Source organism: Taudactylus pleione, unplaced genomic scaffold, assembly GCF_031769625.1.
Source record: "Taudactylus pleione unplaced genomic scaffold, aTauple2 ptg000064l, whole genome shotgun sequence".
NCBI lineage: Eukaryota > Metazoa > Chordata > Amphibia > Anura > Myobatrachidae > Taudactylus > Taudactylus pleione.
Genome location: NW_028284466.1, coordinates 17,540,684 through 17,565,399, shown reverse-complemented (window position 1 = coordinate 17,565,399; position 24,716 = coordinate 17,540,684).

Sequence of the window (24,716 nt, the reverse complement as noted above, 5' to 3'; positions counted from 1 at the left end):
GCTATTCTTGTCCCCCATGGATCCAGTCCAGCCGGCCTCCAGTGTTTCCAGTTCATCACCTGATACAGGTAACCCTCTAGCACCAATTGTGACAGTATGTTCAAGCCAAACAATGGTGGCGGATCAAGCACCTAATCCTGGATCAAGTGCTTTCCGTAACCTAATCACTCGTTTGGATTCACAGGAGGCGGTACAGCATCAAGTACTACAACTTCTGCAAATTCTGACAAACCGGCTAGATGATACCCAAATCGTACCTGAACCCCTAACTACTTTCCATCAACTGCTGGAACAGCTACAGGCTCTACTCAGCAAAATCTTTGAGGTCATTCCTGAATTTCTTAGAGCTACCTCTGTCTCAACTAAAAACTCTGTCTTGGAATCTCTAAGAACCAAAGATTCTTCCATGCCAAGTGAAGTGAGACATCGAAGTTACCCGCGCTCCAAGCTCTCTGTGGCTGAACGCCAGCGGCGTAAACATTTACATCTCTGTCATTATTGTGGAGCTTCTGACCACTTTATCAAGGACTGTTCCCTTTGCAATTCCAGCAGTGGTTCCAGGTGTCAACGTCTCAGTGCCTGTTCTGGTTCCGTCCCAGATTCTGCCTGTTCCGGTCCCAGCCCGGATTCTGCCTGTTCCGGTCCCAGCCCGGATTCTGCCTGTTCTGGTCCCAGCCCGGATTCTGCCTGTTCCGGTCCCGTCCCGGATTCTGCCTGTTCCAGTCCCGTCCCGGATTCTGCCTGTTCCGGTCCCGTCCTGGATTCTGCCTGTTCCGGTCCCATCCCAGATTCTGCCTGTTCTGGTCCCGTCCCGGATTCTACCTGTTCTGGTCCCGTCCCGGATTCTACCTGTTCCGGTAGGGAACTCCAGTTGGCAACCCCAGGAGGGGTCTCCAGAGTCTCAACCCCAGGAGGGTCCTTAAGTCTCGTAACCCAAGAAGGGGTTTTGAGTCACTCACCCCAGGAGGAAGTCTCTGTCCGCGCATCCCAAAAGGGGGGGTTCATGTTCCATACCCCAAGAGGAAAAGTCGAGTCAGCTTCCCCAGAAGGGGATTTTGGCTCCCATACTCCAACAGGGAGTGTCAAGCTCTGTACTCCAGGAGGGGTCCTTAATTCTCTGACCCCAGGAGAGGGTTACAAGAATTATGCCCCAGGAGGGGTTCCCAAGTCTCGCACCCCAGCAGGGGGTCCCAAGTCTCGCACCCCAGCAGGGGGTCCCAAGTCTCGCACCCCAGCAGGGGGTCCCAAGTCTCGCACCCCAGGAGGGGGTCCCAAGTCTCGCACCCCAGGAGGGGGTCCAAAGTCTCGCACCCCAGGAGGGGGTCCAAAGTCTCGCACCCCAGGAGGGGGTCCAAAGTCTCGCACCCCAGGAGGGGGTCCAAAGTCTCGCACCCCAGGAGGGGGTCCCAAGTCTCACACTCCAGGAGGGGGTCCCAAGTCTCGCACTCCAGGAGGGGGTCCCAAGTCTCGCACCCCAGGAGGGGGGTCCCAAGTCTCGCACCCCAGGAGGGGGGTCCCAAGTCTTGCACCCCAGGAGGGGGTCCCAAGTCTCATGCCCCAAGAGGGGGTTCCAAGTCTCATACCCCAGGAGGTGGTTTCAAGTCCCGTTCCCCAGGAGCAGATTTCAAGTACCACACTCTTGGTGGAAGTTTCTACTGTCCTGTCTAAGAAAGAACATCAATCAACTTTGGCTGAATCATCCAATCATTGCGTTAAAGAATCTTTAAGTGGTTCCTTCTCAGTTCCTGAAAAGAATGCTGTAAATCAGGATGATATAGTGTCCATGACCTTCGATGATGATGTGTCCCAGTACACCATATTGCTTAAGCATTATGATGCCCTAATGAGAACCAATCCAGCTTGTGGTATTACTCCCACCAACATCGTCATGTTTCTTTTTATGCACTTTAGAGGTAAAGCCTTGGAGTGTGCCAACCCACTCATTGAGTCCAAGGATCCAATTCTACAATACATAATAGCCTTCAGTACAGCTCTGCTTAAAGAATTTGCTCCTATGTGTCCGTCTCCAGATACCCGTTCTGATAAATATTCTGGAGTTATTTCAGCACCTTCAGATATTAAACTCGCATACACCGCTGTTCTCCCTTCTCAAAATCATATGGTACAGGATCAATCAGTCCGAAAGAAGAAGACTCAAAGAACTATTAGAGACCAACAACATGATACCATGAGAGTTGGTTGTGTTTCCCTCTGCCCATCTCCGAAGTCCTCTAGGTTTTCAAGTCATGTTAACTCCTCTGATCTTCCTTAGGACATGGATTCTGATTCTGAATTCGATCCTGTGCATGACAATACTCCTTTCCTCGACAACCATTTGGTATCAGACCATGTTCTTCCTAGTCATACGTTCTCCCAAGAATTACCAATAAAAACTACTTTGCTGAAAAAGGAAAATTCTTCTGCTACTCTTCTTAACACTATGCAAATTCCTCTAGGAACAGAGAGATGCTTGAAGGGATTAACCTTTGTGATCGTGGGATATTTGGAGTCCCTAGAAAAGGAGGAAGCCAAGTTGTTAATTGAGAGTTATGGAGGCAAAGTTTCCGAGAAGATATGCAGTAAAATCGATTATCTCGTTATGGGTCGTTTTGGTGGAAAAACCAAGCGAGAGAAAGCAAAGAGTCTTGGGGTCAAGGTTATTAAGGAAGATGGCTTGTTTAAGTTGATTGACATCATGCTCTCCAAGGAAAGATTTAGTGAGCAAATTACCTCAGGAAACAATATTCCAAACACCTTCTAGAGTTCTCATAGCTTCAAGTTCTTGAAGATATCGGACAGGCTCAGCCAAGTTTTTAGAAGTTTTTGTTTTGGTGTCCGGAGTCCAACCATAAGAGGGGGGTACTGTCACGATCCTGTCTAGTTGTCACCTTTTTGCCTTGAGACTTACCTCTGTCAGCTGCTCCATGGATCTGTGTTTGCAATTCTCCTGGGACATCTGCTCTGGCTGAATCATGCTGGCTGTGATATCTGTGTGTGCAGACTGCTCTCCTAGCCAAACTGATTAACCACCTGGACCCTGCTCTGTATGTGAGCATTGCTAGTCTTAATTGGAATCACAGGTGTGGTACTGACTCTCAGAGCTACAGAGATGAATACTCCTTTTGCATGCTGTGTCTTGCTCCACTCTGAATGCCACTGCCAGACCACCTGTCTGCATCCACCAATCGCTGCCAGACTCTTGGTATATAGATCCTCCTCTAATAGCACTCAGTGCTTGAACATCTCATTACGTTCCGTGGTGTACAACTTGTGCTGTAGCTGTACCTGAGTTCCAGTGTGTCCCAGGCTCCTGCTGGTTCCTAGAATAGTGCTATCTGTAAAGCCTGCTACGTTCAGTTATCCACATGGCTCCCAGGCCGCTCCAAGTGACTATCTACGCTACCCGCTTCTCCACACGGCTCCCAGGCTGCACAAAGTAGCTTCCACGCTACCACTTCTCGCCTACGGCTCCCAGGCTGCTCCAAGTGACTATCCATGCTACCCGCTTCTCCACACGGCTCCAAGGCCGCATCAAGTAGCTTCCACGCTACCACTTCTTGCCTACAGCTCCCAGGCTGCTCCAAGTAGCTTCAACGCTACCAGCTTCTCCAAGTGGCTACCCAGCTACCAGCTTCTCCACACGGCTCCCAGGCCGCACCAAGTAGCTTCCACGCTACCACTTCTCGCCTACTGCTCCCAGGCCGCTCCAAGTAGCTTCCACGCTACCAGCTTCTCCAAGTGGCTACCCAGCTACCAGCTTCTCCACATGGCTCCCAGGCTGCACCAAGTAGCTTCCACGCTACCACCTCTCGCCCACGGCTCCCAGGCCGCTCCAAGTAGCATCCACGCTACCACGTCTACCCATGGCTTCCCAAGCCACAACAAGTAGCTTCCATGCTACCATCCGTCTGCAAGCTCATCTACTGGTACCCCGACCAGCTCAGTCTGCCTACCTGCCGGTCCCAGTCTGGTCCCTCCAAGTTCCTTCTGGTCTCATTCCAACCTCTCAAGTTTCCAGTTCCAGTCACTCATCACCCAAGGCAGTTCTCACTGCTACCCACTTCTTTTATTAAAAGAGCTATTCATGTCCCCCATGGTTCCAGTCCAGCCGGCCTCCAGTGTTTCCAGTTCATCACCTGATACAGGTAACCCTCGAGCACCAATTGTGACACATTTTTGTTGGATGACAATTACCCTTTCAGTATATTTTTGAAGTGTGGGAGGAAACCCAAGCACTCGTAGGAAACCCATGCAAGCACAAGGAGAGTATACAAACTCCACACAGTTAGGGCCATAGTGGGAAACTAATTCATAGAATTCAGGGCCGGATTCAGACCCTTTATATTGAAAGTATACCGGCACCAGTGTTCAAAGAACTTGTAACTGTAATTATCCAATAATAATGGGTTCTATATACAATTATATAAGTATTAACGCTGGTTTTACAACACATCACACACAGCATATGGTTATAAGTTAGGCTTGCTTATCCCCTGTAGCCACTATATTGAAGAATATAACAATCTGTCTATAATATGTCTGGTTTGCAATATCACTAATAATATACGGTCATATGGCACACTAATACAATTTATAAAAGGTTCATATATTTATAGTTGGAGTCTTGAAATACAGGGATAGAACACCCCTTTTTCCGAACACATAGAAATATATATATATATATATATATATATATATAGGCTCGGACTGGGCTGCCGGGGATTCGGGGGAATCCCCGGTGGGCCCCGATGATTTGTGGCCACCCCCTCTATTTCAGGAAGGCGTGGCCTAGCCCCTGTAACCTGTACCCTTTCACATGAGGTGGCCGGCTTCTTCTCACACCACACATTCCGAAAAAGGAATCAGCGGTGACGCCACGAGGGAGGAGTTTACCACAGGCTCCTCGCTACTGTAGACGCTCACTTCAAAAGATCTGCTGTGCCTGTGACTGTCCTGGCTGGGGGGTGGCATTGATGCGATTGGGCAGGCAGCGGGCTGTACATTAACAAACTGTTGAACAGCAGCAGCTGCACTATGCTGATCCAGCACTGCGGTGATGTCATCGGGGGCGGGGCTGAGAGGAGTGGGCTGACCTCAAGTGAAAGAGAGCAGCTGCTGCACATTACACTAATTCCAGCGTGGCATCAGCGGGAGGAGGAGCCCAGACACAGAGACAGAGGAGCCTGGAAAAGAACATGGATCCATCGAGCCACATCATCTGCACCCGGCAGCCTGAATAGATAACAAGCCTACAAGGTTAGTGATTATGGGAATAAAGAATGGACTCTGGAGAAAATATTTGATGTTAAATGTATTTGGCTAGCTACAAATATAAAAAGGCAGTGACTGCCTTAACGGTCTGTCCCCTCTCATCCAGCCTGCCCCCCTCTCATCCAGCCAGCCCCCCTCTCATCCAGTCTACCCCTCTCATTCCAGCCTGACCCCTCTCATCCAGTCTACCCCTCTCATTCCAGCCTGACCCCTCTCATCCAGTCTACCCCTCTCATTCCAGCCTGACCCCTCTCATCCAGTCTACCCCTCTCATTCTAGCCTGCCCCCTCTCATTCCAGTCTACCCCTCTCATTCCAGCCTGCCCCCTCTCATTCCAGTCTACCCCTCTCATTCCAGACTGCCCCCTCCCATTCCAGTCTACCCCTCTCATTCCAGCCTGCCCCCTCTCATTCCAGTCTACCCCTCTCATTCCAGCCTGCCCCCTCTCATTCCAGTCTACCCCTCTCATTTCAGCCTGCCCCCTCTCATTCCAGTGTACCCCTCTCATTCCAGCCTGCCCCCTCTCATTCCAGCCTGCCCCCTCTCATTCAGTCTGCCCACTCTACTTGTGCAACACATCCTCACTACTTCATTAGTCCACTCCCACTCTTCATCCAGCAACCCCCACTTGGCAAAATATACATTACAGCTAGCACTGTCCTGTGTATATTTTAAAGTATGTTCCATGTTAATGGGAGGCACCGACAACATGTTAAAATTGTGTGCTGTAAATGTGCACTTGCAGGGGGATCCAGAGAACAGGGTCTGTGCTCTCTGTGTCCTTCTCTTATATTGGGTACACACCTAGTGATGTGTACCTGGACAAAATATATATATCATACCGCAGATAATAAACTATGCAGGATGGCCAACCACACGATATCACATGCGACCACAGGAGCGCGCAGATAGTACGTACACCCTGGACGATCCAGCCAATATGTTGTTCTGATTCGGCCAGAAACAACATATCGGGCCGACATCATCCTAATGTGTACCCAGCCTAAAGTCTCTTGGTCTGTAGATATCGTAGGTGAATGGCTCTTCTTCATTTGCACATTAATAACAATAAATAGATGATTGTGATAAGATTATTTTCTAGAAATATGAAGGGCCATCTGAAGCATGACTGCAACTTAGGGGCGTCTTAAGAGAGGAGGGGACCCATGTACACTCCCCAGGCAGGGCCCCCTCCTCTCTACCAGGTGGCCGGCAGCCGACTGATGCGGCTGGCCAGCCACCGGGGCATTAGTAGACTCCGGGCACTAGAATGTGCCCGGAGTCTACTGCGCATGCGGAGAACGCCAAAAAAATGGCAGCTGCGCCCATTTTCCAGCGTTCTGTGCATGTGCAGTAGACTGCGAGCACACTCTAGTGCTCGGAGTCTACTAATGCTCCGGTGGCTGGCCAGCCGCATCAGTTGGCGGTGTTCTGAGCAGTGTTCTGAGCAATGCTGACACCCAACGCAGGACCACGGACAGATGAGTTTAAAATAATTTGGGTGCAGGGTGTGCGGGGCCCCCCTGGACCCTTTATAGATACGTCACTGCTGCAACTGTATAAAAATATCTTACAGAATACACACTCTTATCAGTGAAACTGAAGGGGTTGGGGCCGTTACAGTGCCTAGAAGTTAAGAGGCCTCTGGAAAAGTCGCTATCCCGAAGCCCACCCCCAAAGTCGCCACTACCCCTGTGTCTTCATCATTATTTTGTGACCTGACTGTGACAATACTGTTCTGCCCATGCACACTGTGTATCCCCACACTGTTGGGGATAGAGATAAGAGGAATTATGTAATCTATATAAGTGCTGAACGCATTATGTCACAGCTTGTGCGTGTATGTTAGACCTAACATGCAGATGGCCTGATTCAGCGTTTTACGCTATGCTTATGTTTTCGCAAATGCAGTGATTTTTTTTTTGCAACTGTTCATGCTTCTTAGTGGTACTGTTCATGCTTCTTAGTGGTACTGTTCATGCGTCTTAGTGGTACTGTTCATGCTTCTTAGTGGTACTGTTCATGCATCTTAGTGGTACTGTTCATGCGTCTTAGTGGTACTGTTCATGCATCTTAGTGGTACTGTTCATGCGTCTGTGTGGTACTGTGCATGCATTTGAGTGGTACTGTTCATACGTCTGAGTGGTACGTTTGAGTGGTTCATGTGTCGGAATGGTACTGTTCATGCGTCTGAGTGGCACTGTGCATGCAGCGCACACGGTGAGTATTTATCTGCAATGTGAGTGACAGGCAGGAAGCTTTTGGGGGAGGCAACACGTAGTGTCAGATAAAAACGAAGGCGTGTCTTGACCATTTCAGGGGCATCACCATAGACTTACTGGACTGGAGGAGTCGATGTTTGAATGTATGTGTATGCAGTTGAAGACAGACTGCCATGACTCAATTGGGCTTCTCAGTACAAGTCCTAGCCACTGTTGCATTAGCATATCTACAGCTACGAAAATTGCAGCAGCAATAGCGTACAACTCTGAATCAGGCCCCTGGTGCGAACTCGCCTATATACAGTAGGATCCAGACTTCAGTAAAAAAAAGAAATACAAAATGCTTCCTTGCTCCTATACTGCTCAAACCAGTGAGTCTATTCTACAAGCTCCTGACCAAGTTATCCATTGAGGGGCAGGGGAGACTGTCAGAGAAATTTGCAGAAAAAGGTTGAAAAACATGGAGATGGGGGGGCTTATGTTATAGGTTGTGAAGTGCAGCTGCTTCGGAAACTCCTGGGTGTTTTCCCGTATTATAAAAGCGGCAATCATTTTAAGTGCACAACCAGCTTGGTTTTGCCTTTAAAAAGGATTGCCGCTTTAAAAATATGGGAAGACTTGTAGGAGAAGAGAAAGGGAGACACTGGAGAGAGGAGGATGGAGAATAAAAGGAAAGACAGAGGGGACAAAATGCCAGAAACCACCTTTAGTTTCTTTATATTTGTGACTCAACAATTTATAGAGATTTTATGCTGTTATGTTGCACAGAATGGACACTTAATAAGATGAAACGGATGCCTTCATTTCAGTTCATGTAATGTGCTAGTGGCAGGGAAAATAGATTGTAAGCTCTACTAGGTTAGGAACTGATGTGTCTAAATTATGATACTCATTGAAATATTAAAAATGAGCAGTCCAAATAGCTGACCAGGACCATGTATTGTGTTGAAGCTGATTAAAAGGCCAGAAATCAAGGGGCTACATTTTTATTTTTGAGCTCCCGTCAATGGCCATAATGTTGTAAAGGAAGAATAGTGAAAACAGAGAAAGGTAGAACAGTCCAGACAGGCTCAGGTCTGCCCACCGGGTTACCACCGGGTCCTATCGCATATGGGCAGGGTCAGACTAACACAGAGATGTACAAAGGAAATCCTGTGTGGGACTCACACTCTTGTTTATTCATCAGGTTCCAGATTGTGCACTTAATTTATACATTGTCACTCTGTTAGATAGTTAGGTACCTGGTGGAGCAGGAACATGGATGTATATGGGTGCTTGGTTTATTTCTATTGAAATGATGCCAAGATTCGCCTTCCTACCAAAATAACATTTAAAATATAGCATTTTGCAGACTATGAATGAAGTTCGAAAAACAACACATTCATCCTAGTAGTAATAACTTCAATTGTTAAACCGTTGTATAATGACATGTATTTGGCTTTTACTAATGCAGTTCTTATTGAGTTTTAGACACTGGCTGGTGTATACGATGGTCACCTGTAATATATAGTGTGTTAATGTGGTATATATAGACAGGATCACCAGCACAAGCTTTATTATTATACATATGTAACATTATACAGCTTTCCCAGGACTATGGTATATTTACTCTAGTGCATAATCTGGTACATTGTCATGCATGCACTATCAGTATTTATTATATATATATATATATATATATATATATATATATATATATATTTATAAAGGGGCCCTAGACCTTGCACTGTAGTATTCATGTTGTCTGCAGGCTTTGTCCTTTCTAATGGTTGGCCAAGGCTCTGTAGTGATTGACCACACCCCCTGCAGTGGCTGGCCATAGCCGATAAGGTTGGGCCCCTACCACTGCATTCCCTGGTGGGCCCTTAATGCCCCAGTCCGACAATGTGTATATATATATATATATATATATATATATATATATATAGTCAAGTTGATACTCTTTATACTCCACTATATATGACTGTGATATAATCACAATCAGTACAACCTCATACGAATAAAATAAGCAACATAACATGTATATGATAGGAGGTGAACAGGACCATAAAATTGAGGCAGCAGCTGTCATAGTTTAATAATAATTTTAATACACTCTTTCTTGATCTTTACACTTCTATATTTTAATATTTCACTAATATTTTGTTACCATATTATTTTAAACAGATAATAATAAAAGTATAAGTTTTAATATTTGTTGGTTCAGAGTGCACTCTATTAGATGCTTTCCTTTTCTCTTCTTTGATATCACCTGATTCAGACCCACTTGCAAGTGCACTGCAGTTGCAAGTGGGTCAATGGTGGCCCAGTGCGCATACACAGCGTGCGCGAGCCCTGTAGCGAGTGAGACCTTCACTTGCTCCAGAGCTCGCAGCAAAATGGGGTGGCTGTCAATCGACAGCTCACCCCATTTTGTGGGTGGGTAACAGGGGAGTCTGAACAAACGGAGGGTTTCCCGAAGGAATGCCTGCCATTTGTGGGTGGCCCTACTAACATCACTCGTGATGTTAGTAGTGGACTTCCAGCTCTATTAGAGCTGGAAGTCAACTTGGCATTGCGAGTGCTGAGTCCCTACCACAAGGGTCTCCTCGCAATGCTGATGGTCACAATAATCACGACTATCGCCAGGCTGCTTGCACAAGCTGTGGGTGGTAACCCACAGCTGTGCGAGCGGCCTGGAGGCCGGAATTTAAAAAAATAGGGACACCCTGATTTAGAGTGAGCACACGCAAATAGCGTGCACCACTGAGTCAGGCCCTCAGTCCTGTTAGGCAGCATTGTTAACCATTACTCTGTCTGTGTTGGATTATTAACATTCAATTACTTTACTAGGGGCCTATTCATCATCCACACATGCACAAATGCTAGGTTCTGTATTTTTTAAGTAACTGGCCCATTCATTATTAGGGGCCTGATGGGGCTGCCTAGTATTCAGTAATCTCTGAAAACTGAGTTTGGCTGTGGGAATCAAAGCTATCTTCAGATGGAATTGTTTCCCAGCGGAAATGAGGAGGGGGATTTGACTTCACACCCTAATTTTAAACATTATAAGAGGTGCTACCATGCCGAGACTTGTAGTACATTCAGTGAACAAAAAATGCAGGTGCACACTCTAAAAACGGTATGCAGCCGGGAAGCCGGCGGGCCTAATTCCCGACAGCTGGCTTCCCGACTGTCATATCCCAGCAAAGATCTAAAAACAGGCATCAATATGCTGACGCCTATCATTAGACATACATCGGGAGCCCGACACCCGGCATCCCGATTGAAGGGACACCAGGCACCGAGCGTGGATAGCCAAGGGGGGGAGGGTTAGGTTTAGGGTTCCTGGGGGGGACTTAGGGTTAGGCAGCCCCCCGGGAGGTTAGGTTTAGGCTAGGGGAAGGGGGGTTAGCATTAGGCACCCCTCCAGGTGAAGGTGGGGTTAGGTTCAGGCACTTAGAGGGGGGATTAGGGTTAGGCACTGGGGGGGAAAGGTTAGGGTTAGGATTGGGATTTCCTCCTCTGCTGGGATACCGCTGTCAGGATTCCAACTGCCGGGCATGGGTCCAGTGGTAAATCATACCGATTCCCTAAAAACAATGAAAGTTAAACTAATCCTGATAAAGCCTAAAATTAGCATGGAGTATAAGTAAGGTTCTTTATACATATTTGACCATGCACCACTGCAAGGTGAACCCCATTAGATGGGTACCTAACATCCATAATACTAACACCTTAAGTCAATTTATACAGGACTTAACTATAATAGTGCCCATTCTAATATGTAGACAGCAATGTTCTTAGTACTAAGAGTGTGCACTTGCATTCTTTGTTCCCTGCATTGTTTGCCAAAGCCCCACTCCTTACTATGGAAAGGAGGTCAGGCATTGCAAAGAGGGTTTTGAGCTGTTCATTCAGTCTGCTTGGCATTGTCAGACCTGTAGCTCTGAGCAAGAGTGAACTCAGGTCACGCATGGTCACTGGGTATACTCGGCAGGGGTATTTAACACAACTACTTGGTAGCAGTGTTAGAGAAAATGAGCCAGCTGCTCTTCAGAGCACTGCAACAGAGAAATGTTGAACTGCTCCAGTATTTAATTATGCAATGCCACAACTTATGAAGATTTGGATTCTTAATCATGGGGGAGCTATCCAGCCCCTAATGATAAATAGGCCCCTTAGTCTAAAAGTGGAACTGACATAAAGGCAGAAATTATTATGTAAAGTAGCTTTAAAATTATCCAATTGAATTACATGAATTTATTAAAAATAATCATGTACTGTTCATGTACTGTACTTTATTGCTTGCATAACAAGATGTGAGGAAAAAAATTATATGGTTAGAAATCTAGTACCTAATTAAGTCAAGTGACCAATTTTAAACATCTGTGCCTTCTAATCTCTAGTAATATTAATTGCAGCATCAGCATATAACATTATCACAGATGTTCTATGTAGTTAAAGGTAATTGTAGCTGGAGTGCTATATAATTTTTTCTTATGGACAGTCAAAATAATAATAAGATGCAAATGTAAAAAGAGAACACCAATTACACTACCCAGGGACAGTTTAAGTGTAAAGTAAAAATAGGTGTATAACTCAAAATATGTACACTCCAGAAATATTAGCATAGCATATGTTATCAATTGTTCTCATATGATGTCATGACCAAAATGGTACCAGACATACCACAGAAAATATAAAACTGCTCAAAAGTTATTAAGAGACAAGTAGATATTTTAAAGGTGCAGTATTTACTGACAATTTTGTAAATCCTATATGTAATGCAAAATGCTGAATAATGTGATTCCCTAAATTACTTCCTGAGCATATTTGAACTTTTTAAAAAAAATCAATACACTTGTAATACTGGTTAAGCTTACAAGATAACATAGCCCATCATCAAGCAGCAATAAGTGTAATTTAGAAAACATTAGACTATAAGAGTTCAAAGGCTCAGAAACCCATAACAAGCCCTGGGTCTGTCAACCACTAGTCTCCTGTCCACTAATTGTTTTCTGCGGTACACCTCAATATCAATGAGGGTGTCTCACAAAGTATAAAAATGATATCTTGGTAATATATACCTGCTCCCATGCTGATGTACTCACTAGATAATTAACATTTCACAGCATCTACCCTAGAAACACAGATGATTCTTAAGTGACTGTAACAGCATTCTGCAAATTTAATTCATGACTGATTTCATCCTCCAAAGTGACGTTTTGAAAGGACCACATTGAGCAAAAATAAAAAGGATTCTCTGTGACAGTAGCAAGATATGATAAACATGTGTCACTGAAACATGTTATCACCACCTAATGGTCAGTTGCCCACTGAAATTGAATTTGCACCAAAATATGCTAGTGTAAAAAAAAAATTGATTACATATAAATGCAATATACTTCATATGCAGTTCACATGTGGAATAACAGTGTATTGGGAGAGCAAAATTACTACTGACAGCCATTTTCATGCATGGTTCTTATGTGTTTATCAGACATGAGGTGGTGTATCAGGCATGAAATGGTACAGGAATGTGGAAAGTAGACAAGCCATAAATCCTTTAGGCGCTGTCTTTTATGATGTATGCCTGCGTTAAGTTTTTAGAAAGTTCTTATCAGTAGTTAACCAATAGAGTAGTTTGAAGTAGGTTTATACACATATTAGTAAAAGTTAGCTGGGTATGACAAGTAGGTTGCAATATAAACAGAGACAAAGGAGATTGCCTGGATCAGTCTGCAGCTGGTGTCCAGGAAATTGTTTGTCCAGCTCTATTCTGTAGAGATGAGGCTCCCGGATCATGTAACCATTTTATATTCCAAAGCTAAGTGACTATTTTTCTTTTATATGTTGTTATTTGTTTTAATAAATTACATATTTTTTCAAGGTACTGGCATGTGTGGCTTAATTAACTTTTTGTAACCAAGAACTTTATTTAATTCCAATGGGAACAAACAGCTGTTGAAATGTGTTGGACACATTAGACAGCATTTGGAAATGCATGCAGACTCAAGTTTCAGCACTTCATTAATTGGATATCCCTGATTATGATCTTGTTCTATGATGGTCACTCTAACTATAGACATTCCTGATCCTCTGAAACCCAGAGGTACAGGGGTGGGATCAGGTGGGTATGTGGCCTCAGTGTTGGAGACAGGTGGCCAGCAGGGAAGCCTTAGTATGCGCCAATCCCCATGTTTTGGTTTTGGATCCAAATTCATCTTCGTATTTTTGTTTTTCATAACTACTGTTTTGTTTTGGTTTTGGTTCTGGATCTGTATTATTAAAAATAAAATAAAAAAGCAGCTAAAATGATGAGCCGTGGGAAGATCCGAATCAAGACTCCATTCAACTCATTATCCTTTAAATCTGGTTGTTGTCAGTTCTCTGAGGAATGAACCTGCACATCTTTAGTAGGAAGGATAGGGGATAGTTTGTGCAGGGAGTTGGAGCTGTGCAGGGAGGAGTGAGGTGCGTCTGTATAGGGAGGAAGGATGTGGAACTGTTCAGGGTAAAATGGTGTAGGGCCAAACAGGGTGGAGGGATGCAGCAATGTTCAGGGAAGTGGATCTGTGAAGTGAAACAGACAATGTCATGCAGATAAGGGGCACTGCCAAACCAGAGTGGAACAATACAATCTCAGAGAGAGATTGACTGCTGGCCCTGAACTCTGAAGTGCTGGTGACAGGTGGCAACCCACCCAGGTACCCATAATTAATGACTTCAATGGAATTTATTTTTGTGAGCCGCCTGATAGATTTCATAGCAGTCACCAGTGGTCTCTTTATTATATGGCAGTCACTTTGATATTCTCTGCATCATTATTGTAATGCTATATGCCTTATATGGTGGTCACTGCAATGCTGTCTGTGTTTTATGGCAGTCACTGTGATGTTTTTTGTGATTGGTGTGGTACTGTAGTTATGGACATAACTAGGAGTGTGCGAGTGGTGCTGCAAGACTCGGTGGGCAGCACCATTGCTGCCCCATGCCCCTTTCTTCTAGCTAGTTGGGTGCCTGTAATAGCACCCTGTAGCCAGGAATGTTGCTACAGTGCCTCCTGGAGTGTCCTTTTAATGCTCCAGACATGCATACTGGAATCCTGTGTAGCTTCCCAGAGCATCTTCAGGTATAGCTAAACTTCATAGCACTGGCAACCCTGCCCCCTTGAAGTGATGTCATGATGGCCAGCACATCGCACAGTGCCAGTTACTTACAGCACTGCATGTAGTACACGCATCAATTCTTTTCTTTGAGTCTTAAGACAGTGGATCTTGCATGGTCCATTTAAAACTGAGGACACACCAGAACCACATAAAAAACCCAGTAGTCCCCTTAATGTAATGAGATATAAAATGGATTTTGCCCTCTGCAAACATTTCATCTTTACAGTGTTGATGTCTATATTCAAACAAGCCAATGGCGACTACTAACTATTGGGTGACAAAGTCTAGCTTCACCTTTGCTTAAACCAACATCTATAGTAAATACTTAGGACTCTGTTTTCTCAACAATTATTATGACCCTGATCCTTAATTTCAGCACTGCTACTCACTACTGAAATTCTTACTCCTATTGAACACATGAAGACTTCTGTATATAGTACATGGAGCAATAAAATATTATGACTCAAAGTCTTACACCAAAAACACTAGCATTATTCTCATAACTGTAGGGCTGTAGGTAATTAGGTAATGTGTTAATGTAACACCATTGGGTCCTCTTGAATGACAATTTTGCAATACCAGCGATTCCAGTATAATGGTAATGGGGTGGCTGAAACTGCTGACCATTATTTATTTATTTATCATTTATTACCAGTTATTTATATAGCGCATACATATTCTGCAGCGCTTTACAGAGAATATTTGGCCATTCACATCTGTCCCTGCCCCAGAGGAGCTTACAATCTATGTTCCCTATCACATGCACACACACATAAACACTAGGGTTAATTTGTGTTGAGAGCCAATTAACCTACCAGTATATTTTTGGAGTGTGGGAGAAAACCGGAGTACCCGGAGGAAACCCACGCAAGCACAGGGAGAATATACAAACTCTGCACAGGTAGGGACGTGGTGGGAATCGAACCCATGACCTCAGCACTGTGAGGTTGTAATGCTAACCATTACACCGTCTGTGCTGCCCATTATTCAATTAGTGCTATATACAAACTGAGTGTATGAATATTTAAATAAAATATAAAGATTTATTAGATACAGTAAGACCCTCCCCAAAACCCCCTTTCACTATATTCTTACACTACATTATATAAATAGAAACTCTAGCTATTTTCAAATCCAATGTCATTGTTGCAGTTTTTAAGTAATTATATTGGGAAATTCCATGAATTTAAAAGGTCCACCAAATCATCTTCTTTTAATCCAAAGAGAAATGTTTGTACTTTTTAATCCAAAAGGGAACATTAAAGATGTTCTTCTTTATCCAAAGTATAGTCTTCTATTCTTTTGGTACATGTTAAAGAAAACACATAAAAGCCATAAAAATACTAATTTCAGCATCTTGCTGATGAATAAGAATGATGTCAATTAACAGGAACTCTCCTTAGCCATGTAGGCAATCACAAGTAGTTTCCTCCACTAGCAGCACTGTGAGCCGTGAAAGAGCCATGCTTTGACCACATCAACAGAAAACAAGTATAATTTTAAATGGGTATGGACACTCAGAACTAGATTTTCTAAGGGAAGGCCTTCACAATTCACTGCAGCATTTAAAATAAAAATAATATTAAATAAAAAACCAGGTGTGTTTTGCATTTAATATTATTGCCACTAAATGTATGGTCAAAACCATAGGGAATCAGCATCTTGCATAACCCAACACTTCATAAATTAAACCATTAGAACAGTGGTGACACAAGGTGGGTACGGGGGTGCGGGCCTTAGTAACAGGAGCTGGATGCTGCACTGTAGCATTATGTGCAGCACTCAGCTCCTGACACAGTGAGGGAGTTGGCACTGCAGATAGACTGGACCCTGGTGGCAGTCCGCACCTCTGGGACCCCACGGGGAGTCTAAAATGGGGTGTTCGGGCTAAGTGGCCATGCCCCCTACCCGCAAAGCCACGCTCCCTTACCAAGAGACCAGGCCCCCATTTTACCAGAGAATCCACATGCACTACTCTTCTCACCACATTGGGTGTCACCTAGTGGAGGGACGCCACTGCATTAGATTGAGTTTTGAAGTACTCGAACACCAGTGTGTATTTAACCTTATTCAGAGTGCATTTGTTTCAGGATATTGGATGCTAACACTGTTAAATTTTAATACCATAAATACAACATTATGTAAGGTATTCTATTAAACCACACATCTAATGCTCCAGATGAGTTGGGTAGACTGTGACCCAAACCACAATAAACTGTACATGTGCAGCAAAACTACCATAGGCTCCAGGAATTGCCCCAGTTGCCATAACTCTTGTACTCCACCATAAACTTTCAGGTAGAATACTGTAAGATTCTTAATATACTTTTATTTACAGTTTTTTTATGTTTGTTGGTTACATTTAGCAGATGGACAGTGTATTTTAGTTTATTTTAATAACAGTCACTATTACCAGTTTGTTTAACATCCGAAAGGACTTAAACTAAATATTTTATAACTGAATAGCCTTTAGTGAAAAATACAATGAGAGGTAATCACTGCAAGGTGAAACAGTGATTTCTCTCCATATGTTAATAAGGGAACACCACTTAGGGCGGGATTCAATTAGCCCCATTAACTGAACAGGTGCTAGTCCATATTCAATGAGCCCTGCTTATCATGGATTTATTTTTGGGTCTTCTGAGACCCCCCAAAAATCCCCACTAACTGCGCAGTTATTGGGTGATAACTGCCAGTTAATGCACAGGTCTGTGAACTTATCACGGATCCTGTGCATTAACGCCTGATCCCAAGTAAATACACATATTTAACATACATTATAAAGGCTATCAGGTGAATGCAGGAGGCTAATTGAATAGCTACAGGTGTTAAACCCAGAGACTACCTCCCGTTATTACCCACAGTAATTTATTGCGAGTAATTGAAATCCCCCCTTAAACTACACAATAAAATTAGCAAGCAATTGCATCTGCAAAGAGTTTTTGTGTTGTATTCTATAGCAAAATGATAACGTAAACGATATCTGTAATTGGTCATTTAACATGATTGTCATACCTGCCACATTAATTAAAGACAAACATTGCACATACTGTAATATAACATAAAAATAAGCAGATTCAAATCTTAATACAATGCAAATAGTTATTATACTGTATGAAGCTATTTACAATTAACAAATACTTTCACATGTCTAATTATTCAGAAATAATTTCTATAAATTATTTAAGGACATTACACCAATTTAATTTCTTGAAGATCTATAAACACTGGGCCTGATTTTCATGTGAACGATATTGCACAATGCAGGAAAGCTAACTTAAATGAAAATGCTGGAGTCTGTAAGTTCCCAGTGCAGCATCCATAGACGCGGTTTCAGATCACCATCGCTGCCCTCGGCCAATCTACTTGAGCTGAAGCTTATTTAGCCTGGCTCTCGGAACCCATTAGCTGGGTCCAGGAAGTCTGCGTCCTCCCCGCATTTTATAGAATGATCCTGGTTGTCATCCAAATGCCACAGCATGTCAATCATGCTGTGGCTGAAGATGGTCTTTGAGTAATTATGAGTGATGCATTGTGCCCATAAGCAGAATGGGTCATGTGCCTGCGCAGACCCAGAACCAGGGCCGGAGTATAGGTAGGGTGCATGGGACGGTCATTCAGGAGCCCACACATTGCTGCATACATACTCCCACCAGCTCCTGGCAGCAAACAGAAGCAGTGACAGTGCAGGCAGCACATGAGCACAGTCAAAGATGGACCGTGGCTGCTGGCTGATGATGGAAGCCCTGCCCCCTCACTGACATACTGCTGTGATTCGCGGGTGTATGAGTAGGAGGTGGAGCCTAATGCAGTGAATGACCTGCACCCATCAGAAGCCTGCATGATAATGATGCTACATGATGCTGTAAGTCTGAAACAGGTTAGTGTGTGTCCTCTGTCCATTCCTCACTCTCTCTCCCTTCCCTCTTCCTTCCCATGCTATGTCCCTCCCTCCTTCTATCTCCCTTTCTCTCTTTCATCCTACCCTTTCTCTCCCTCCCTTTCTCACCCCCCATCTGTCTCTCTCACTCTCTCTTTCTCTCTATCTCTCTCTCTCTCTCTCTCTCTCTCTCCCTCATGACTTATTTCTATCTTCCTTCTCTGTACCCTCTCTCTCTTCTCCTCCCTCTCTTTTTTTTCTCTCTTTCTTACTCTATTTTCCTGTCCTCCCTGCCTCTCTATGGAGCCCATTTATTACTATATATTTGAGGTTTACTCCCCAAAAACACCCATTTTTGGGAGTTAACCACAAATATAAGTTTCCCCCGGATGTATTAAGGAGGGACCACAGCCGCTATCTCTGATACCTGCTGCTATCCCTCCATTCTCGCAGGCAGCTGCATCCCCCATAGGTTTCTATGTGGGATGTGATGCTAAAAACATTATGGACCCCTGCCTATGAGCTACACTATGCATAATTAGTCGGTGGAGGGTTCCTGTGGAATCCTCACTGGCAATGGTGGATGATAGTGTGCAGTCAGCCCCAGTAGCGCTCTGGGAACATTGCAGAGATGGTCTCCTTTTGGAGCCCATGTCCCTGCATGTGCCAGATAATACATGCGAGTGCTATGACTGCATATTGCAATGCGATTATGGGCGGTGATGTCATGTTCAGATCACATTGCAATCATTAATAAATGGGAACTTATATCTCAATATCTCCCTCTCTCTCTTCATTTCTCCACCCTCTTTATCTTTCTGTCTTCCTCTTCATCTCTCCCTCCCTCTTTCTCTCTCTAATGCCCAACTCAAAATCCTGAGTTTGCCCCTGACAGTGTACTAGATAATGTCCACTACGCTGCCGGCAGTCGGTTCCCAGCAGTGTTGCAGGCATGAAGTAGTATGCTGTGACCTTGCCGGTCAGTGGAGAGACCATAGACAAGGTAAGTGGCATAGCAGTTAAAGCATAAGACCGTGGTAATATTATTGATGGAGCCCCCACAACTTAGTTGCCCCGGGGCCCTCATAAGCTTAATCCGACCTTGCCCAGAACCATGAGATTTGTACGTAAACCATCGGGTTTGTGTACAAATCTGAATCCAGCCCTCTATAACTCACCGAAATGGAATGCTTGCTTTTAAATATTAAAATAAAATGGGCTTTTTTGCAATTACACCTGCTAAAGTCTTTCAATTTTACATGGTATTCAGTGCAATTCAACTTTTTTAAGTATTTACTTATTTTTTGTCTTATACATTAACTTAAGGTTTCTTAATATGATATCCATATATCACCAAAATACCTATTAAGTGTCACTCAAAGTATATAAAAATAAAAGTTTACTGTACATGTAAAGGACAACATATCCACATTAATTGGAGGTTACACTAAATATTAAACAGAAATATAATGGGTTACTTTTGTATAAGTTAACAGTCATCATGACTTACTTTTACAGAGTTAGGGAGTAGATCAGGGACGGGGAACCTCAGGCCCGGGGGTCATATAAGGCCCGCAAAACCATTTGATCTGGCCCTCTGAGCTTTTTTCTGCTAGCCTCATCACATTAGCAGAGTGCCTAGAATGGCACCCTGCAGCCAGAATCCATGCAGCAGTGCCACCTTGGGTGTCCTTAGGATGCTTCAGATGGTCACACCACTGCCCTTACAGCTCCCCGGAGCATCCTGAGGAGCTATGGGCATTGCTGTAAATACAGCGGTTGTGGCCCTGCCGCCATGTGACATCACACAGAGGAGGCGTGGCCTGCACTGAGCCCACAAATTAAGTTATATATATCAAAATGGCCATCGGCAGAAATAAGGTTCCCCATCCCTGGAGTAGATGATAATAAACAGGTTAATAAACCTAGTATTTAAATTAAAACTTGTTTTCAAAGCAGTTCAGTACTAGTGAGAAGGTAGGACTAGATGTAAGCTGGTAATTTTCCCATGCACGTACAGTATAAAACAGTGAGAGATTTCCTCCTTTCAAATATGTTTTTTCAATCCAAATTAAATATTTTTATGCTGAATAAATGTACTTTATTTTACTACAGAACTATGTGAAATAGGAAGCTTGTATGTGACAGATGGTTAAATAAATCACCATGTTTAAGCAGTAGTATTTTGACATAAAGAAACATTAGCATCAGACTGAGAACAATCATAAGTATTTAGCAAAAAAAGGAAACACAAAACACAAATTTCATGAAAATAATTGTACATACACTTGACATGACTTTCATGTAGATGCACTGCATCATTAAGCAGTTTAAATATTATATAATTTTTTTAAAAACAGACCAAAGCAAAAACCTAGGCTATCACCATCCATTTTTGGTTAGTCTTATATAATTTATATAAACTTTGGTGGCCCATGCTTAATTAGTAACTGAGGCTATATCTAATTTGCATTTCAAATACATGCATACATTTGCAGATACCGTATACCAGACAGATAACAAGGCACTAAAATCACTGGAAGATCCAAGATCCTCCTTTATTTACTCCAGTCTATTTTTCCATCAGCTTTAGAGTATTAATAATAATATAGTGAGCAAATTGATTTGTCTACAGTTGAAATGAACAGTGATTGGACTGATTCTACACAAAGTGAACAATTTTTGTCCCCCCAAACTTTCTGACTCAAGCTTGTTCTGCCAAATTATTTAGTGGATCAGCGTATACAAATCAGTAGGCACAAACCTAGTTACAATTTATAAACAACAGGAAGTAACTGTTAGAATGTGGCAGCTGATTAATAGTGATCCCGACGTACTTACTTCCACTCCCGCCTCCAAGATTTTGCCTGTGCTGCTCCCTATCTCTGGAACAATTTCCTTCTCCCTATCTGACTATCCAGCTCTCTACAAATCTTCAAACAGGCTCTCAAGACCCACTTATTCATCAAGTCATTCTAGCTCTCATCCTAACCCGCTATTACATACTCTTTTGTCCCTCTCTACCTCATCTGTGTCATGCCAGTTTGTCTGCCCCTCCCCTTTAGATTGTAAGCTATATTACTATGGTTACTGAATATGTCAAAAAGTGCCAGTATTAGCAGTGGTGTAACAAGGGTGTTTGGAGCCCCGGGCAAATTTTAAAATGGAGCCCTCCACCCAATATGGCAAAAAATGAGCGTGGTCACAAGGGGTGGGGTCACTTGACAATGGGAAGTGTCAACAGGACACACAAACCCTTTCTCATCACTCTTAACATTCCTTTCCATATGCACCTTATCCCCTGTAGTGCTCCTTATACAGTCCGCCATATGCAGTGCCCCCAGTAGTGTTCCCTCTTATGCAGGCCCCCAGTAGTGCTCCTAGTACAGTACCCCCAGTAGTGGTGCCCCTTCTGTAGCTCCCCATTAGTTCCTCTTATACAGTACCCCCAGTAGTGGTCCCCCTTGTGCAGCTCCCCATTAGTTCCCAATACAGTGCCCCCAGTAGTGGTCCCCCTTATGCAGGTCCCCAGTTGTACCCCTTATACAGTGCCCCCAGTAGTAATCCCCCTTATGCAGCCCCCCAGTAGTGGTCCCCACTATCCAGTGCCCCTTGTAGTGGTCCTCCCTATTTAGTGCCCCCAGTGCAGTGTCCCTTGTGCCTCCAGTAGTAAGCCTTTTATATAGTGCCCCCAGTAGTAGACCCCCCCTTATGCAGTGTCCATAATATAGTGCCCCCAGTAGTAGGCCCCCCTTATACAGTGCCCATTATATAGTCCCTCCAGTAGCAGTCCCCCCCTGCAGTGCCCCCAGTAGTAGTCTCCCCCTATGCAGTGCCCTTTATATAGTGCCCCCAGTAGTAGTCTCCCCAGTAGTGGTCCTTGATGAAGTGCCCCAGTAGTAGTCCCCCCCAATTAGTGCCCCCAGTAGTGGTCCCCCCAATGACTGCCCCCATTAGTAGTCCCCCCGATTAGTGCCCCCAGTAGAGGTCCCCCAATTACTGCCCCCAGTAGAGGTCCCCCAAATTACTGCCCCCAGTAGTGGTCCCCCCAATTACTGCCCCCAATTACTGCACCCTGTAGTAGTCCCCCAAATTAGTGCCCCCAGTATAGGTTCCCACAATTAGTGCCCCCAGTAGTGGTTCCCCCCAGTGGTGCCCCCCAATTACTGCCCCCAGTAGAGGGTGCCCCCAATTACTGCCCCCCAGTAGAGGTACCCCCTTCCAATACATAGCAAACAAAATAAAACATGTATAAAGAAACTTACCTGCATCCATGCTGCTGCACCTACTCTGACTCCCGGCACCGCAACGTCCACATGTCAGCCCTCCCGGGCTGGCGTGCTCTGCATTATGGGAGAGACATCATGACATCATGACGTCTCTCCCATTCCCCACTGCAGGAGCCGGACGGAAGCCAGGCTCTTGCAGTGGGCGCTGCAGCAGCCAAAGAAAGTCTATCTGAATCTCATTGGCCACTGTTTAACACACACATCTCTGCCACCACTGGCGGAGATGTGTGTGCAGCAGCAGCAGCCAATGAGAGTCTGTCTGATTCTCATTGGTTATTGAATAACACACACATCACTGCCCTACTGGCGGTGATGTGTGTGCTAGCACAGCTTGAGCCCACCTGCCACCCTCCTCCTGGCGCTATTTGGCAAGTGCTCAGGGGGAGGGAAGGGGCTCAGCTGTGCAGCACAGGACTGGCGCTGGAAGCCTAGTGCCGGTCCTGTGTAAATGTGTAGCGCTGGCCACACTCACTGCGGTTGGCGCTACACTGGCTAACTAGGGCAGGCCGGTACCATGGCTGTCGGTGCCACCCAGCGCCACTGGTCCCATGGCACCCAGGGCACGCACCCTGCTCACCCTGCCCTAGTTATGCCACTGGGTATTAGTACCTGTCTTACTTAAAACTGAATACCAAAGGTTAGAAACAGGTGGATGGTAATGAGAACAGAATACACAGTCAGGAAAGCCAAAGGTAGGGAATGTAGGGCAGAACAAAAAACATGGAAGACCCAAGCAAAAGATCAAAAGGCTGTATGAAGGAGTTGAGTCCAAAGATTTCATGCAGGCAAGGTATCAAAAAGCAAAAACGGTGCACATGTACCTTAAGAACCATAAGAACAGGGAGTTTGTGGAGCCTCCGGGCACACTGGCGGGCTATGGAGGTGAACTGCCACAAATCATACCAGCAGGCAAGCCACCAAAACCAGTAAACTTTTACAAGGTAGGATCAGTACAGCCAAAGAGAGTCCAGGAGAGTCACATAAGATAATCCCGTCATCACAGATGACACAGCTGCTGGATATGCCTAAGTGCTGCTTGTAAAGTGGTATAGTACTCAGATGATCTCTCTGGTATTATTGGATACAGTCTCTCTGCCTACAGTTATTAACCATTATTAATATAGTGCAAACATATTCCTTTGCACTTTTCTATTGTGAACTGACTGTAATAAAACAGTTGAATTTCATCTAATTTTTGTGCGTCACCATTTAGTCACTCCCACTGACTATACCGCCACTGTGTTTGATGCCATATATTTGCCCACTATTAAAATTGTTACTTTGTATTCTAATTTGTATTTATAAATTATACTGGCAAGAAGAGAGAATCATTGGGGAGGACAGATCCAGGACAGACAAATAAACACAGGCCCTGATTCAGAGCCGGACGCTCTGACAGAGCACTCGCTCTGAATCAGGGCCGTCCTTCTTAATTTTTAGAGTGGCCTCCTGGCCGCTCATATAGCTGTGGGTGACCACCCACAGCTATAGCGAGCGGCCAGGAAGATGGTCGCGATGGTCAAGACCATCGTGACCATCGAGCTTGCAATGAGACCCTTGTGGTAGGGTCTCATTGCCGCAAGCCCTGGAGTGCTTTTGGCACTATCAGAGTCGAGAGCACTCCCACTGACATCACTTGTGACACTGTTTCAGAAATTCCTGATGTTTCACATGAACCATTAAGAATAACTTATGAAAACACATCATGTTGTTTCTATTGCACTAGATAAGTCTGATTTATTTAAACAAAATCTGATATCATGGACATCCACCTTAGCTTATGATAATGAGGTATATGATAGGATTTAAAAAATCAGTGATTTTGGTGATTTTGAGAACTATTTTTTCAATATTATTAAAGGCAAAACCCCTTCAAAATCTCCAAAAATCTCTGATTTTGTAT